The sequence below is a fragment of the Sus scrofa genome, chromosome 8 (assembly GCF_000003025.6).
Source record: "Sus scrofa isolate TJ Tabasco breed Duroc chromosome 8, Sscrofa11.1, whole genome shotgun sequence".
Taxonomy (NCBI): domain Eukaryota; kingdom Metazoa; phylum Chordata; class Mammalia; order Artiodactyla; family Suidae; genus Sus; species Sus scrofa.
The window spans coordinates 43,253,674-43,270,506 of NC_010450.4; positions in this window are offsets into that span (position 1 = coordinate 43,253,674).

Here is a 16,833-nt window from a genome sequence, read left to right on the forward strand (position 1 = left end):
ACATAATGAGTTTTTACTAATTCAATATATTTAAAATTAAAACAATTGAAATAATGGGGAATATTTCATAATTAACTTATTAATGTATAAATAAGTAGATTTCCACAGGAAGGGCATCCACTCTTTGTAGAGGTAAGTATGATCTTTCTCTCATATACTGTGAAGTCAGAAGAGTTCAATGGTTAAAGTGTAGGGCATTCCCATCACACCCAAAAGTTTCTTCCAGATCTTTTTGCAGTTCATAACATTTCCACTATCAGAATGGCAATCATTTCTTCCACAATAGAATGGAATTATACAATATGTGTTCCTTTCTGAACGCCTTCTTTCACTCAGGTTCATGATTTGGGGATTCACCCATCTTCTTTCACATTATCAATAGTTTTTCTGTGTGTAATTTTTAATAGAATGTCATTGTATGAATATTTCACAATTTGTTTATCTACTTACCTATTTATGGGCATTTTTTTATTAGGGCTACAATAAGTAAATTTGCTGTAAACATTCATATACAAGATTTTGTGGGTATATATTTTCATCTTTTCTTGAGTAAATATCTATAAATGAAATAAATGTCTACACAAAGGAGTATGTTTAACTATAAGAAGTGGCCAAACTGTTTTCTAAGATTGTTAACCATTTTATACCAATACTAACAGTGTATGAGAGCTTCAGTTGCTATACATACTCAACACAGATGGCATTATCAAGGTTTTGTGGGATTTTTTTTAAATTTTTAATAATTTTAGCTTATCTAATGGGTATGTGGTGTATTTTATGACGCTTTTAATTTGAATTTTCCTGATGACTAATGAATTTGACATCTGTCTATGAGCCTATTAGCTATTCGTATGTTTCTTTTGTGAAGTGTTTATTCAAATATCCCTCAACCCTTCTATTTTTGGTCATCTTCTTGTTGAATTTTAAGAATTCTTATTATATTCTGGATTCAAGTCCTTTATCAGATATATGTGCTGTGAGTATTTCTTTCAGCTTGTGGCTTGAATTTTCATTTTCTTAGTAGTAACTTTGCAAAGCAGTGGTTTTTATTTTTAATTAAATCCAATTAAAAATTTTTTGGTATGGCTCATGCTTTTTTTATCCTAATAAATATTTCCTTACCTAATGTGGCAAATATTTTCTTTGATTATAACTGTTCAAAAATAAAAACAACTATCCTTTTGCTTCTATATTGAGCCAGAAGTTTGGCCAGATAAATATTAAACTTCTCAACTAGCATATTTTATTATGGCTGCACCCATGGCATATGGAAGTTCCTGGGCCAGGGATTAAATCCAAGCCACAGTAGTGACAATGCCAGATCTTTAACCCTCTGCAGCACTGCCATGGCTGGGATTGAACCTGTGCCTCCACAGGAATGCATGACACTGCAGTCATATTCTTAATCCACTGTGCCATAGCAGGAACTTCCTTAACTAATATTTTAAAAAGGAATTTCTGAGATTTTCTGTGACAAAACCTGTACTATATATTTTTTCAAAATAATGTGGCTGAATCAGAGGTTGCTATTTCTAATTCTCATTGGGCATACACTCTATATTAGGAGAAATAAAGAAGTATAGTTCAAGGGAAAATATGCTGAGTGCTTCAAACCATATAACCATATCTCTAAAGATGTTCTAGGCACTGGAAGATCACTCCTGATGGAGCTAGAAAAGCTATGTCAAAAAGGCAGCACTTAAACTGGGCTGTGGATCATGGTATAATTTTGATAGGCAGGGATGAGGAAAGGCCATCCAACATAACACGGCATAAACAGCAGCACAGAGGTGATTTTTAAAAAATAGGTGTGTTCAGGCAATAGAGGACCATGTAATTTAGCTGAAGATTAGTTCCATTTTAGGTGAATAGTGAGAGAGAAGGCTGGAAAACAAATTTAGAGGATAGGTGGGTTGAAAGAGGGTTCATGCTCTGTTTAGAGCTGCTTACCTTGGTAATTCCAGGTTCCTTCTGAAAGTACACCTATTGATAATTTCAGGTAGAGAAAGAGTATAGCTCAAAGAGGTGCTCTAGAAGGTTTTCATGCAGCCTTGATGAGAATGGTTCAGAGGTAACAAACTGGGACTTAGCTGGAAGGGATAAGCCTCCACTGCCTGGTATTATATTTCTTTTTTTTCTTTTCTTTTTTTTTTTTTTGTACTTTTTTCTCATGCATTAATGTTCTATCTCTCCGTAATAATTGTGAGTTTTTTTTTTTTTTAAGGATGGGCTGTGACTTATTCTTTTCATATTTTCCAGCCTCTAGAGTAAATCACTCAGCAATGTTGATCAATACACATGCAATCCGAAGAGAATGTAGGAAGACGGCAGAGAGGGAATCGAAATAGCCAATTCCAGGGGTCCTAGTCTCATCATTATAATTGCCTTGTAGGACATATATCATGTTGTATTATAATCTCACTTGTTTAGAGATCAGTTTTAGTTTTGGCCCGGTGAACATAGGCAAGTCTCATTTGCCCTAAACTCTCTCAAATTCGCTTTCCCTATCTATAAAATGAGAGGTTTATGTGAAATATTTCTAAAGTGACTTCTTTCTCTCAACCTGTAAATACTGGCAAAAATCAGCATGTTATTTCTTTCTTAGATATCACTTAATGTGAGGTTATTTACAGAGGGGTCTTAAAAGGAGTTATTTTGTGTTCTAAAAAATAAATTATTCCAATATTGGCATTTAGAATGAGCAACATAATAAATCATTAAATGTGCAATTTACAGGGTATTGATTCTCTGGGGATGGAGTGATTTCTGTCAGCATTTCTCAGCCTTAATCACATATAGCTTTTATCACATTATACACTGAATTAATATAACATAGTCATTGTGACATTGTTTCAAATCTCCCATTTTCCTTTTCCTATAAGTGTCTAAACACAAAGCATCTTGCTGTGGGTTTAGAAGATAGTGCTTATCATCTACTGCTTTTCCCCTGTAATCCCCCAACCATAAACATGGTTGAAAGGAAGGAAAAAAAGAAGGAAAGGAGGAAGGAAAGAATGAAGGAAAAAAGTAGACCATTGGTCCTCAAAAGTGCCTTTTGGGCTGATAAGGGGCAATGGCAAAGGAGAGGTTGAAGCCTGCTAGGGTACTAGAGGCTGAAAGAGAATGATAGCACCCTTCATTTCCCCACTGTTACTATCCTGTGACTCTTGACACTGATAAGTTATAATCCTCAGTTGGAGATACTTTGACTTGGTATTTAGTTAATACAATAGCTTTTCCAGAAACTTGAATTTCATTACACACACATGGTAAAATAATGGATTTTAATATTGAACTCATTTGCACATTTCTGAATATGGTTTCCCAAGTTCTACTGAATTATTAATTTATTGGAAAATTATAGATTTTTTGTTCCATAAAATAATTGGCACACTTGTTGCTCAATGATTCATAAAATTAAATTTTAAACTCTCACCATTGCATTTTATAGACAGGAAAGTAAGAAACTCTCCAGAGAAAATTTCTGTACAAGCACAATGCGTCTCCAAAAGGCTTGTGAAACTCCATTTGATACTGTTGTCTACTAAGAGAGAGAATGAAATTATCATTTGATAAAGCCCAAAGAAAACTTGATGGTCTCAGATAAAATGAGTGATCTTTACAAAGGAAAAGTACTTCACAGAAGCAGGAAACTGGGATACCAAAGGGAGGAAACTGGTACTAGAATATTTCACTTAATGACTGTATGACAAGTCCATCACAGGTCATTATTTATAGGTCATTTTCCTGTCAATTGTAGGAATCCTGGCCTTAATCATTAGTGTCAACACACACTTCCGTATAAAAACTTCCAACATGATACAGATAATTCTGAGAAACACGATATGTGTTCTGACAATTTTGTGCTTTCCTTTTGACTCTGAATTTGCCAAGATATTTCCTGTTAACTCCTTGGCATGAGTGTTTTCAAGTGTCTGTTACTGATGCCAGCACTGGGTGTCATGCTGGGAAAATCCAGTTTTTGAAAGGAAAGTTACAAAGCATTGTGGTCAGCATTAAATTTAAAGGAACATCCGTACAACCTTAAAATACATTTCCACAGCAGGCATTTTAGTATTTTAGACAGAATTTCATTGTTAACATCTTTACTGAAGTATAGCGGATATACAAAGAACTGCTTGTGTTTAATGGACACAGTGTGCTGAGTTTGGACATAAGCAAACACTCATGATCACTGCAGTCAAAGTCATAGACATAGGCAACATATCAAGGTTTCCTTGGGTCCCTGTGTTTTGTTTCTGTTTTGGGTAGTAAGAACACTTTTAACCTGAGTTCTACTCCCTTAACAATTTTTAAGCTCACAATACTGTACTGTTAGTTCTTGACACCATGTTGTACAGCAGATCTATAGAATTTTTTCATCCAGCAGAACTGAAACTTTATGCCCATTAAAAAACAACTCATTTCTTCTGCCTCAGCCCTTGCAATTACTATTGTATTCTCTACTACTATGAATACTACTACGTTCTTTTTTTTTTTTTTTTTTTTCTTTTTGTCTGTGCCCATTGCATGAAGAAGTTCCCAAGCCAGGGATTGTATCTGCACCACAGCAGTGACAAGAGCCACAGCAGTGACAACACCAGGTCCTTAACCCACTAGGCCACAAGGGAACTCTTGAATTCTACTACTTTTAGGTATCTCATAAAAGTGAAATCATGAAGTGATTGTTCTGTAACTAGTTTATTTCACTTAGTATAATGTCCTCCAGTTTCACCCATCTTGTCACGAATAGAATTTCCTTCTTTTTTAAAGCTGAGCTAAATATCCCTTCATATGTATATACCACATTTCCTTTACCTATTCATTTGTCAGTAGACAACTGGGTTTTTCCATAGCTTGGCTATTGCAAATAATCCTGAGATAAACATGGGAGTGAAGATACCTATTCAAGATCCTGATTTCAATTATTTTGGATATATACCAGAAGTGGGATTGCTAAATCATGTAGTGGTCCTAATTTTAATTTTTTGAGGAATGTCCATACTCTTTCCATAGCTGCTGCAGTATTTTACATTTCCAGGAAAAGTGTACAAGTGTTCCAATTTCTCCAAATCTTTACCATCTCTTGCTATTTTTAGTTTTTATGATCATAGCCATCCTGAGAGGTGTGAGGTGATAACATTGAAGTTTTTATTTGAACTTCCCTAAAAATTAGGGATGTTGAGATCTTTTCTTATACATCTTGGCTATTTTATATCTTCTTTAAAGAAATGTCTATTCAAGTCCATTGCCCATTTTGTAATCATGTTATTTCTTTTTCTTCTTTTGTATTGAGTTGTAGAAATTCCTTATATATTTTAAAAATTAACCCCTTATGAGATATATGATAGGCAAATATTTTCTCTCACACTGAAAATTGCTTTTTTACCCTGTTAGTTTTTCCCTTTGCTATGACATATGCTTTTTAGTTTGATGCAGTCCCACTTGTCTATTTCTGCTTTTATTGCCTGTGCTTTTTGTGTCATATCCAAGTAATCATTGCCAAAACCAATGTCAAGAAGATTTTGCTATGTATTTTCTTGTAGGAGTTTTACAGCTTCAGGTCTTACATATGTCTTTAATTCACTTTGAATTGATTTTTATGTACCGTGTAAGATAAAAATCCAATTTCGTTCTTTCGCAATGGAGATACCAAGTTTTTTTTTTCCTTCCTTCCTTCCTTCCTTCCTTCCTTCCTTCCTTCCTTCCTTCCTTCTTTCTTTTGTCTTTTTAGGGATGCATTATGGAGGTTCCCAGGCTAGGGTTCAAATCGGAGCTGTAGCCACTGGCCTATACCACAGCCAGAGCAACACCAGATCCAAGCCACCAGAGCAACACCAGATCCAAGCCACATCTGCAACCTACACCACAGCTCCCAGCAACACCAGATCCTTAACCCACTGAGCAAGGCCAGGGATGAAACCTGCATCCTCATGGATACCAGTCAGATTTGTTTCCACTGAGCCACAATGGGAACTCTGATACCCAATTTTCTAACATCATTTTTTGAAGAGATTATCCCTTCTCCACTGTGTATTCTTGGCACCCTTGTCAAAGATCTGTTGAATATATGTGTGAGGATTAATTTCTAGGTTTGCTATTCTGTTCCCTTTGTCTATATGTGTGTTTTCATTTCAGTACTATACTGTTTTAATACTGTATCTTTATAACATATTTTTAAATTAAGTGAAATATCTCCTGCTTTCTTCTTTTCAAGGTTATTTTGGCTGTGGTGAGTTTTTGTTGTTCAATATAAATTTTAAGATTTCTTTTTCTATTTCTGTAAGAAAAAAATACCATTCAGGGTTTGAGGAGGTTTTCTTTGAATCTAGAGATGGCTTTGGGTAGTGTGGCATCTTAACAATATTGAGTCTTTAGGTCCACAAACACAGGATGTCTTTACATTTCTGGTGTCTCCTTAATTTCTTTCATCAATGTTTTGTAGTTTTCAATGCCCAAATCTTTCACTCCCTTAGTTTAGTTTATTCCTAAGAATGTTTTCTTTTTGGTGTTATTGTACAATAGATTGTTTTCTTAAGAAATTTCCTTTCCAAATGATTTGTTGTTAGTGTATAGAGATGCAGCTGGTTTTTGTATGTTGATTTCTGTATTTATATTCTGCAACTTTACTGAGTTTGCTTATTAATTCTAATAGTTGTTGGGTTTTGTGGAGATTTTAGGGTTTACTATATATATGATAATGTAATCTGCAAGTAGAGATAATTTTACCCCTTCCTTTATGATTTGGATGCCTTGTATTTATTTGTCTTGCCTAATTGTTCTGGCTAGCTCTTCCAATACTAAACTACATGGAACAGAAGTGGCAGGAGGGTAGCCTTTCCTTATTCCTGATCTTTAAAAAAAAAAGCTTTCAGATTTTTATCATTCAATATGACGAGAAATATGGACTGATAATATATGGCCTTTATTATGTTCTGGTTCATTCCTTCTATACCTAATTTATTGAGATATCAAGGATGTCAAATTTTGTCAAATGTTTTTTCTGTATCCATTGAGATGGTCATATGATTTTCCCCATCATTCTGCTTTCTGATATATCACATATATTGATTTATATATGTTACACTGTCCTTGCATCCCAGGCTTTTACCCTCCTTGCTCATGGTGCATGTGCCATTGAATTCAGTTTGGTAGTATTTCATTGAGAACTTTTGCATCTGCATTCATCAGTGATATACTGGCCTGTAATTTTTTTTTTTCTTGCGGTACCTCTGTCTGGATTAGTATCAGGATAATGCTGGCCTCATAAAATGAGTTTGAAGTGTCTGCTCCCCTTCATTTCTCTGGAACAGTTTGAGAAGGACTGGCATTAAAAATCACTTGTGAAGCCATCTGTTCCTGGGCTTTTCTTTGTTGAGATTTTTGATTACTGACTCAATCTCTTTACATGTTGGTCTTTTCAGATTTTCTATTTCTTCATGATTCTTTCTTGGTGTAATATATGTATTTAGGAATTTACCCATTTCTTCTGAGTTATCCAATGTTTTGGCCATAATTGTTTATGGTAGTCTCTTATGATCATCTTTATTTCTGTGTACCAGTTGTTCTGTTTCCTTTTTCATTTCTGGTTTTATTAATTTTAATCTTTTCTGTTTTTTCTTAGTCTGGATGATAGCTTTTCTATTTTTTTCAATCTTTTCAAAAAACTAAGTCTTAGTTTTGTGGGTTTTTTTTTTCTCTTGTTTTCCTAGTCTCTGTTCTATGTCTGCTCTTATCTTTATTATTTCCTTCCTTATGCTAACTTTGGGTTTAGTTTGTTCTTCATCTAGTTCCTTGAGGTATAAGTTTAAGCTGTTTATTTGAGATCTATCTTCTTTTTAGTGTAGGCATTTATTGCTATAAATTTCCCTCTTCTTGGTACTGCCTTTGTCAAATACCATAAGTTTTGGTCTATTGTGTGTGTTATTTTCCTTTGTCTCAAGATATTTTCTGATTTTCCTCTTGATTTTTTTCTTGGACCCATTGGTTGTTTGGAGTATGCTGCTTAACTTCCACATATCTGTGAATTTTCCAATTTCCCTTCTGTTGCTGATTTCTAGCTTCATACCATTGGAGTCAGAAAAAATATTTGATATGATTTCAAACTTTCTACATTTTTTTAGGAGTTGTTTTGTGGCCTGAAATGTGTCCTATCTTGAAAATGTCCCATGTGTTCTTGGGGAAAATATATATTTTCTGCTGTTGAATAGGCTGTTCTGTATATGTATGTTAGTCCATTTGACTTTTGTGTATTATTATATTTAATCATCATATGTTAACCTGTCAATTTGGTTCCTTAAATCTTCTCAGTATTTAATACTTTTTATTTTATTTTATTAGGGTATAGGAGATTTACAATGTTGTGCTAGTTTCAGGTGTACAGTAAAGTAATTCAGTTATACATATACATACCATGGTGTTGTTCAAGTCTGTTCTTTCCATAAGATTTTTCTGTCTAGATGTCTGTCCATTGTTGAAACTGGGGTATTGAAGCAACCTACTATTATTACATTGCTGTCTATTTGTCCTTTCAGTTCTGTTAGCTTTGTTTTGTTTTGTATATTTATGTGCTCTGACATTAGGTACATACATATTTACAAGTGCTATGACTTTCTGATGAATCAGAAGATATACGTGTGTGTGTATATATATATATTCATAACTTTTATCATTATATAATATCCTCCCTTGTCTCATGTAGCAGTGTTTGATTTAAAGTCTAGTTTGTCTTTTATAAATATAGCCACTCCTGGCTATTTTTGGTTACCATTTGTGTGGGAGTTTTTTTTCCATCCATTCACTTTCAGTTCATGTGTTTTTAATTTTAAAGTGAATCTCCTGTAGACAACATAGAATTTGGTCTTATGTTATAATCCATTCATCCACTTTGTTTTTTGATAGGAAAGTTAATTCCTTTATACTTAATTAGTGATTGAAAAAGATTTACTATGCCATTTTGTTAATTGTTTTTTTCTGGTTTTGTAGTTATTTTGTTCCTCTTTTCTTCTCTTGTTTTTCCTTGTGTTTTGTTGATCTTTTTGTAGTGATGTTCTTTGTATAATTTATATGGTGGTTTTAATGAGGATTACATAAGTTACAACAGCTGATTTTAAACTGATAATTTTAGAGCAATTACATGCCAAAGCTCTATACTTTACTTCTCCCCCCACATATTTCATGTTACTGATAACACAATTTGCATCTTTTTATATTGTGAATTATTAACAAATTTTTATAGTCATACTTTTAATATTTTTGTTTTATCATCCTTTCATTCCAAACTGAAGGACTCTCTATGGCATTATAGTGAAGCAGATCTAGTGGTGACATACTCCTGCTTTTGTTTGTCTTGGAATGTATCTTGCCTTCATTTTTGAAAAATAGCTTTGTTGAGCACAGTGGTTTTGATTGGTTTTTTTTTTTTTTTTCTACCAGCAGTTTGACTAAATCATCCCACTTCCTTCTGTCCTGTCAGGTTTCCTGCTGAGAAATCCTATGATAGTCTTACAGGGGGAAGTGTTCCTTTGTACAAGATGAGTCATTTTCTCTTGTTGCTTTCAAAATTCTCTCTTTGTCTTTGACTTTTGACAATTTGGTTTTATGTGTCTCAGTATAGACTTAAAGTCCTTCCTTTTTGGGTCCTATTGGTTTTATGAATCTGTTATGTTCTTTCCCATCCAAAGACTTGGGAAGTTTTTAGCATTCTTACTTTAAATCAGTTTCCTGGCCCTTTTTCTCACTTCTGGGAGTTGCATGATGCAAATACTGCTTTGGTTGATCATATCCTATAAGTCTCATAGTTTTTTTTTATTCTTTTTCATTCTTTATTTTTCTATTCCTCTGACTTGATAATTTCAAATTATATGTCTTTGAGTTCACTGATTCTTTCTTCTGCTTGATTGAGTCAGATGTTGAAGCTCTCTATTGAATTTTTCAATACTGTTATTGTTTTCTTCAGCTGCAGAATTTCTACTTAGTACTTTTTTAAAATGGTCTCTCTTTGTTGATAGTCTCATGTCTTCATATTGTTTTCCTGATTTTGTTTATTTGTATATCTGTGTCTCATAGCTCTCTGAGCTTCTTTAAGACAATTATTTTAAATCATTTGTCAGGCAATTCATAGATCTCTATTTCTTTGTGGCAAATTACTGGAGTTTTTTGGTGTTATTGTTTCTTTGGCAGTGTCACATTTCCCTAATTCTTTATACTGCTTGTAATTTTGGATGTTTTTCTGAATTTTTAAAGAAGCAACCACTTCTTTTGTGAACAGCAAGCAGGCAGTAAACCTTCACCAGTAAGCCTGGATAGAGATTCTAAGAGCCTCTTAAATATTTTCTGTAGATATGCACTCCATTCTTCTTCCTCCTTTCAGAGTAATAAATTTCAGGTTTGTGTTCCTTCTCCCAATCGCACAGAACTATGCAGGCCATTGTAACACTCTGCTCTTTTTCTTAGCACAGTGCACTGAAATGCCAAGATACTGGGTACAAATTCTACTTCCACCCCTTCCTTTTGAAGGATAATATTATGGAGTGTGTCTTCTCCATGTCCCACAGAGATCTCCAGCTGCTAAGAGCCACTCACCATTTTTCCATAGGGCAATGAACTAAAATGCATATATGATGGCTGTAAGCTCTGTTCCCCTTCCTTTCTCCTGAAGGGAAAATCTCAGGAATGTATACCTTCTCTCAATCCTGTAAAAGATTTCAAGCTACTGAGAGCTGCCTGACTTTTTCCCTAGGGTGGCTGCCAAGATGGTGGATGCATGTTCCACAATTCTCCCTGAAGCCTTGGCATTGTGTACTTTCTCTCAATACCATGCAGTATTCTGCATGCTCCTGCCCCTTTTTTTTGTTAGCTGCCCAGCGGCTCTGGTTACCTCAGCATTCTGAGTGAGTAAGACAGAAGTAGGTCTCTTGGGCAGCACCCTGAAAGACTAGAGATGTCAAAGGCATGCTTAATTTATTCCTTCCTTTGATAAAGAAATCATGGTTGGGGTGGATTTCTCTGAACACTGAGCTATGCTAGCTTAGGCTGACATGAGTAAAGTGAAACTGCCCTACTTAATCATTTCAAAGTAGTTTTCTCAATTTTGTTCTCATCTGAGGTTTTGCAACTTCTTGACTAGATTCTGGAGTTCTCATAAAATACCTTTATCAAATATTATTTTATTACTTTTTTCTGTGGGAGAGAAATGTGCTGAGACTTCATATTCTACTGTCTTGCTGACATCATAGACAAAACTACTGAAAATTTTCCTTTTAAAATTTTTCCATTTTGGGATTATTTTTTCCATTCCATAATTGTTTCATGAGTAAAAGAAACAAAATTATTTTGTTCCTATGTGCCATGATCTATAGGAAGAATAGACATATCTCAAAAGAAACAACAACAAAATTTTCTGTGTGACAAGGTAGTTAATACTCTAGAATGTAAATTGCATTTCTCAGTATAATTAACTATGATATGTATTTGGAAAATGCTCCCTCAACTGATAGGAGAGGGTGTTTCTTTTTAAAGCATTATATTTCACCATCTAAAAGTTACATATTCCTAAACAAAACCATAGAATGTTTTTTTAGGTATATAAGGAAGAGCTTTGCCTAGCTCCTATCCTTTCTGGACTGGGGCACTGAAGATTTGGGTTGTGGATCAATTAGAAATTCAAAGAAAATTACTGTTCCAAGATGAATTTGATTACGATTTTCTCATCACTATAATATTTCTAATAGAGATAGTAATAAGATTATAAGTGATCATGTCATCTGAAAGAGTCTATGTTTCAAATTAACATAATTGTTTACAAACAAAGAGGGAGGTGCATGTGTTATGGGAAAGTGGACTTGGTAAATCAAGAATATTGAAAACATTTACCATTTGGATGAGCTGAAAGAAAAAAGTGAAGAATTCAAAGAATGAGGAAATAAATATTTTCATATTAATTGAGTGATTTATAAAGCACAAGATACAAAGGATCCCTAACTAGCCCACCAACAAAATAAGAAATTAATTTTATAAATGTGATTTAATGAATTCTAAAGACCCCTCAAATAGCACTTCAGAAAAAATATTTAATAAAAACAATAAATGAGGATTAATCATATAATCTAAACTTAAAACTGACATAGGATACAAGGGTATTACTACAATTTAGCCTAATTTAATTAATTGGTTGACCAGAAGTACTGAATGACTTTGTGGGCATCAGCATTGTGAATACTACTCTGGGAATTATAAAATATTAGGCGAAGAACCTTAAAAATTTCAGGATAAGAATTCAAATTCATTAAGCAGGTATCTAAGGTATACTAAACAGTGTTCACTGCACTCGTTGTGGAGTGCATGGATGACTAATGTATGGTCCTACTCATGAAGGATTCAGTGGCATAAATGAGGAACCAAATATAATGCAATAGGAAGATGTCACAGTAATAAAACAGCCTTACATCCCATGTTCTTATTTAATTTATTTGAAAATTCCTAAAGTATAAAATAATATAACAAAAGTTAAGGCAATGGCAGGTTTTTTTTTTTTTTTTTTTTTTTTTTTGTCTTTTTGCTATTTTTTCGGCCGCTCTCGCGGCATATGGAGATTCCCAGGCTAGGGGTCTAATTGGAGCTGTAGCCACCGGCCTACACCAGAGCCACAGCAACACGGGATCTGAGGGGCGTCTGCAACCTACACCACAGCTCACGGCAACACCGGATCGTTAATCCACTGAGCAAGGCCAGGGACCGAACCTGCAACCTCATGGTTCCTAGTCGGATTCATTAACCACTGTGCCATGACGGGAACTCCGGCAATGGCAGTTTTAATATGACCTTACTCAAATTACACACGTCTTGAGATTTTACTATACCTTCTTTAGGATTATACTTTTTGCTCAAGAACCACTGTACCTGATTCAGATTAGATTTGAATAAAGAAAAAGATTAATATACAGAGTATGCTTAGGCTTAAATTTACATGCTACAGTGAATGTCTACTCACCTCTATCACCTTGCCTCAAAACTACAGTCTGAACTCCTTTTTATTATGCCAAAACCTAGAGGATGGGCTGCAGGCAGATATTTAACAAGTAGGGCTCCCTCTGCCCCATTATGATATCTTTTTGCAGCAGTAACCCTTGCACCTACCATGGTTCCACAACAAACTAGGTACTCAATTTTTTGGCACTCAATAACCATTTATTATTATCATCCCTAATTGTAAACCTGATATTTTTACCACATCATAGAGGCTTTTCCAGACAATCTACACAGGCAGAGCAGTTTTCAGTTGACTATTAAATGTACGTCTAACCCTAGCTTTATTGACCAAAGTGGATACAATGAGATAATGTAGGAATAGTAGTTACCTGTTGCTGCTGTAAAAAATTACCACAAATGTAGTGGCTTAAAACAACAAAAATATATTCTTTTACAGCTCTGGTGGTCTAAAGTCCAAAATGTTTCTTATGAAGCTAACTAACATCAAGGTGTCTGCAATGCTTGTTACTCCTGAAATCTTCCAAGGAGAATATACTTCTTGCCTTTTCCAGCTTCTGGAGGCTGCTGGCATTCCTTGGCTCATGGTCACATCATTCCAGCCTCTGCTTGTGTTGTGGCATCACCTTCACTTCTGATCTGATCCCCTCTGCCTCCTTCTTGTCAGGACCCCTATGATTACACTGGGCCTTGCTGGTTAATCAAGAGTCACTTCTCCACTTCAAAGTTCTTAAATTTATCTCATCAGCATAGTATCTGTTGCCATGTAAGTTAACATATTCACAGGTTCAGGGTATCAGGGCATGAACATCTTTGTGGGCCATTATTCTGTCTTTCCCAGTGGGCTGTCTGGGAAGTTTCTCCAGGTTTTCCTATGTCTGAGAAAGGATCTTGCCTTGAGGGAGAAAAAGTGCCATGCTCTGATTTGGCCCAGGTCACTTCAATTTCTCAAGACAGTACTTCATTTCACCTGCCACACCCTGAACTCTCTGACTGAGGGATCTGCAGGCTAATTTCCAATTTTATTTTTGCAATCTTCTCTAATTCTGAATGTTCCTGAGAAATGTCATTTGATATCTAAATTGAATATAAAGTAGTCTTGACATCTTTCAAAACAAAAATAAAAGAACTCTCAGGTTGATTAGCTGGACATTTCAGCAGACACTTTTGTTTAAATAAAGTGTAAATCAGGAAGTTCTCCTCCATACAAATGGCAGGCCAGTGTCTATAGTTACATAAAAGATTACCTTGAAACATTAGTCTTGGGTGCTCATGAATTTCACTGTAACAATAGCAAAGGTTTTCTTTACCAAGTGCTTTGTACCATTGAGAAAGTACAGTGATATCAATACTGAATTATATATGAACAACCAACTTTTTAAAAGTCTCAATTAATGTGTTTCAAATAAGAGGAAACTTTCAAAAGAACTCACTTAAACTAGCTAATAATAAGAACAAAACTCAAGTTCTGCCCTATTCAGTATTATCAGAATTTAGATTAAACTCCCCAGAGGAAGTGGTGGAAACAGGTAGGATAAATGTTCCCAAAGAAATAATGACTCATCTGGAAGTTTATAATTAAAATCTGGGCCAGGCATTTCAAACACTCCTACCAAAATGAACTCAACAGCAGAAGTTTTCTTCAGAGCAATAGACTGTATAACTTAGCCATGTAAAAAGCACTTTTTCTTTAAAATAGGATGACTATAATGGTCTTTCATTCACAATATCGTTAAGAATGGTCCCTATTTTTGGTTTTCTCTTATATAGAAAAAGAAACCAAGTCCTCTGCAAAAGAAGGTGATAGAGTCACTGAAACTATCAGTAGGTCAACATTTAATAAATGTCTGCATCATTCATTAACTCAGCAAATAATTGCTGAGCATCTGACACATGTCATGCTGTGTTCTAGGTGCTATAGATGTAAAGGTAAACAAAAGAAGAAAATCATCTATCTTCATAGAACTTACACCGAGTGGAGGTTCTGCTAAAAATACCTAAATACCAATTAGTACCTCCATAACAAGTTAATACTTAAATAACTCTCACATGAGAAATTGTAACATTATATAATATTTTATGTACATTGAAAAAAAACAAAAGCAAACTAAGTAATTAGGTTGTGATGGATGGGGTAGCAGTATTTTCAATATAATGGTCTGGAAATACCTCTCAGAGAAAATGACCTCTGTTCACAGGGACCTGAAGGAAGTGAAGCTGCCAGTCATGTGAAGATCAGGAGAAAGCACATTCCAGGCAGAGGGGACAACAGCATAAAGCAAGCTCCTGACCTGGGAAAGAGTTTGACTTGCTCAAGAAAGCGTAGCCAGTGTGGCTGGCCAGAGTGAGCAGCAGCAAGAGTGGTAGGAGGAGATAAGGTCTGTGTAGCCCGGGGCTGTAAGTTTGAAGTTTATTCTGAAGACAATGGGAATTCTTTTGAGACTTTTCAACAGAAAAATAGCATGATTGATTTCTATTATTAAAAATTTACTCTAGCTGTTTTTGTGGTGGACTCTGTAAGACCCAAGAGTAGATGCAAAGAGATAAAATAGAGACCGTATCAGGTAAAAGACATTAGCTAATTGGACTAGGGCCTGAATTCTATCCATTATGACACACCACCATATAACAATCACTGATATAGTGTGTGTACTGAATCTTAAATGATTAGGTTAGCGAGGCATCAAATTTGGTGCCTGAGCTGTGTCTTCAACAAATTGTTGGATTACACTCAGCCCAACAGCCTCTGGGTAGGGGATGGGATACAACCACTAGATCTCACATTGTGTGTCCACTGCCTCACTTCTTTTACTATTAAGTGGGTCCCTCCAACGTGGCTACAGGCATGAGTGGAGGGAGAAGCATCAATGGTAGGTGACATGAGGCTCCCAGAGTTCTAGGCTACCTGCTCAGGCAGCTTCTTTGTGTCCCCAAGCCCTGCACTTACCTGACCCCAATGGAACCACTTCCACAACCTCACGATAGCTGAATGCTATCTGCCAGCAGCACTCCCATAAGCAAGGAAAAGTGGTCCTTTATTCAAAAGTGGAAACTGGGAAGTGTATCTCAGCACTCACTGAATACCTCAGAGATTCCAGATGTTAATTTAATGTTTCCTCATAACACCTGGCACCAGAATCAGTATTTTATCCTCTTTCAGAGTAGGAAACTGAGATGCAGAAGATTATGTTATGTAAATGTCTAACATATTTCATCTGTATGTTTCTGCAGATGATGCCATAGAGCTCTATAGAATAAAGAATCCCTCCGACACCATGTCGTTTACTCTAAATCCTTTCTCCACTGAATTGCACACTGCCAGTTCTTTTCATTGCGCATGTTTCTCAGACCATTCACCCTTCCCTGCACAAACTCAAGTTCATCAATGTCCCTTCTAAAGTTTGATGTTCTTTCTCATAAGTATATATGAAGCAAAGAATCCTTTATTCTATGTTTTACAACTTAAATTTAAAAATGATGTCTAACACTATGCAATTTTTCCTCTTAAATAAATGTCCTTCTCTTAGATTTGACCTCTTGTTCCAGACTTTGAAAGTATTTGAAACCCTGTTCTGTGATCTAACCTATTATTCAGCTGAATGAACTATAAAGAGCCCTCTGCTAGTGTGAGAAATGTTTTCAAGTCATAACTTTTACCATTTATTAACTCTATTGTACAGGAGGAGATTTATAACATTGTTAAATCATTGGAATTCTGTTAAGATTATGGAATTAATGTCTTCAGCAAACTTTAGAGTAATACTAATTTTAGCTTATTCTCACTAAATGCTCACCACTATCAAAAATGAATACAGTTTTAGTGAGTAATCTTCAGTTTTACTAAAA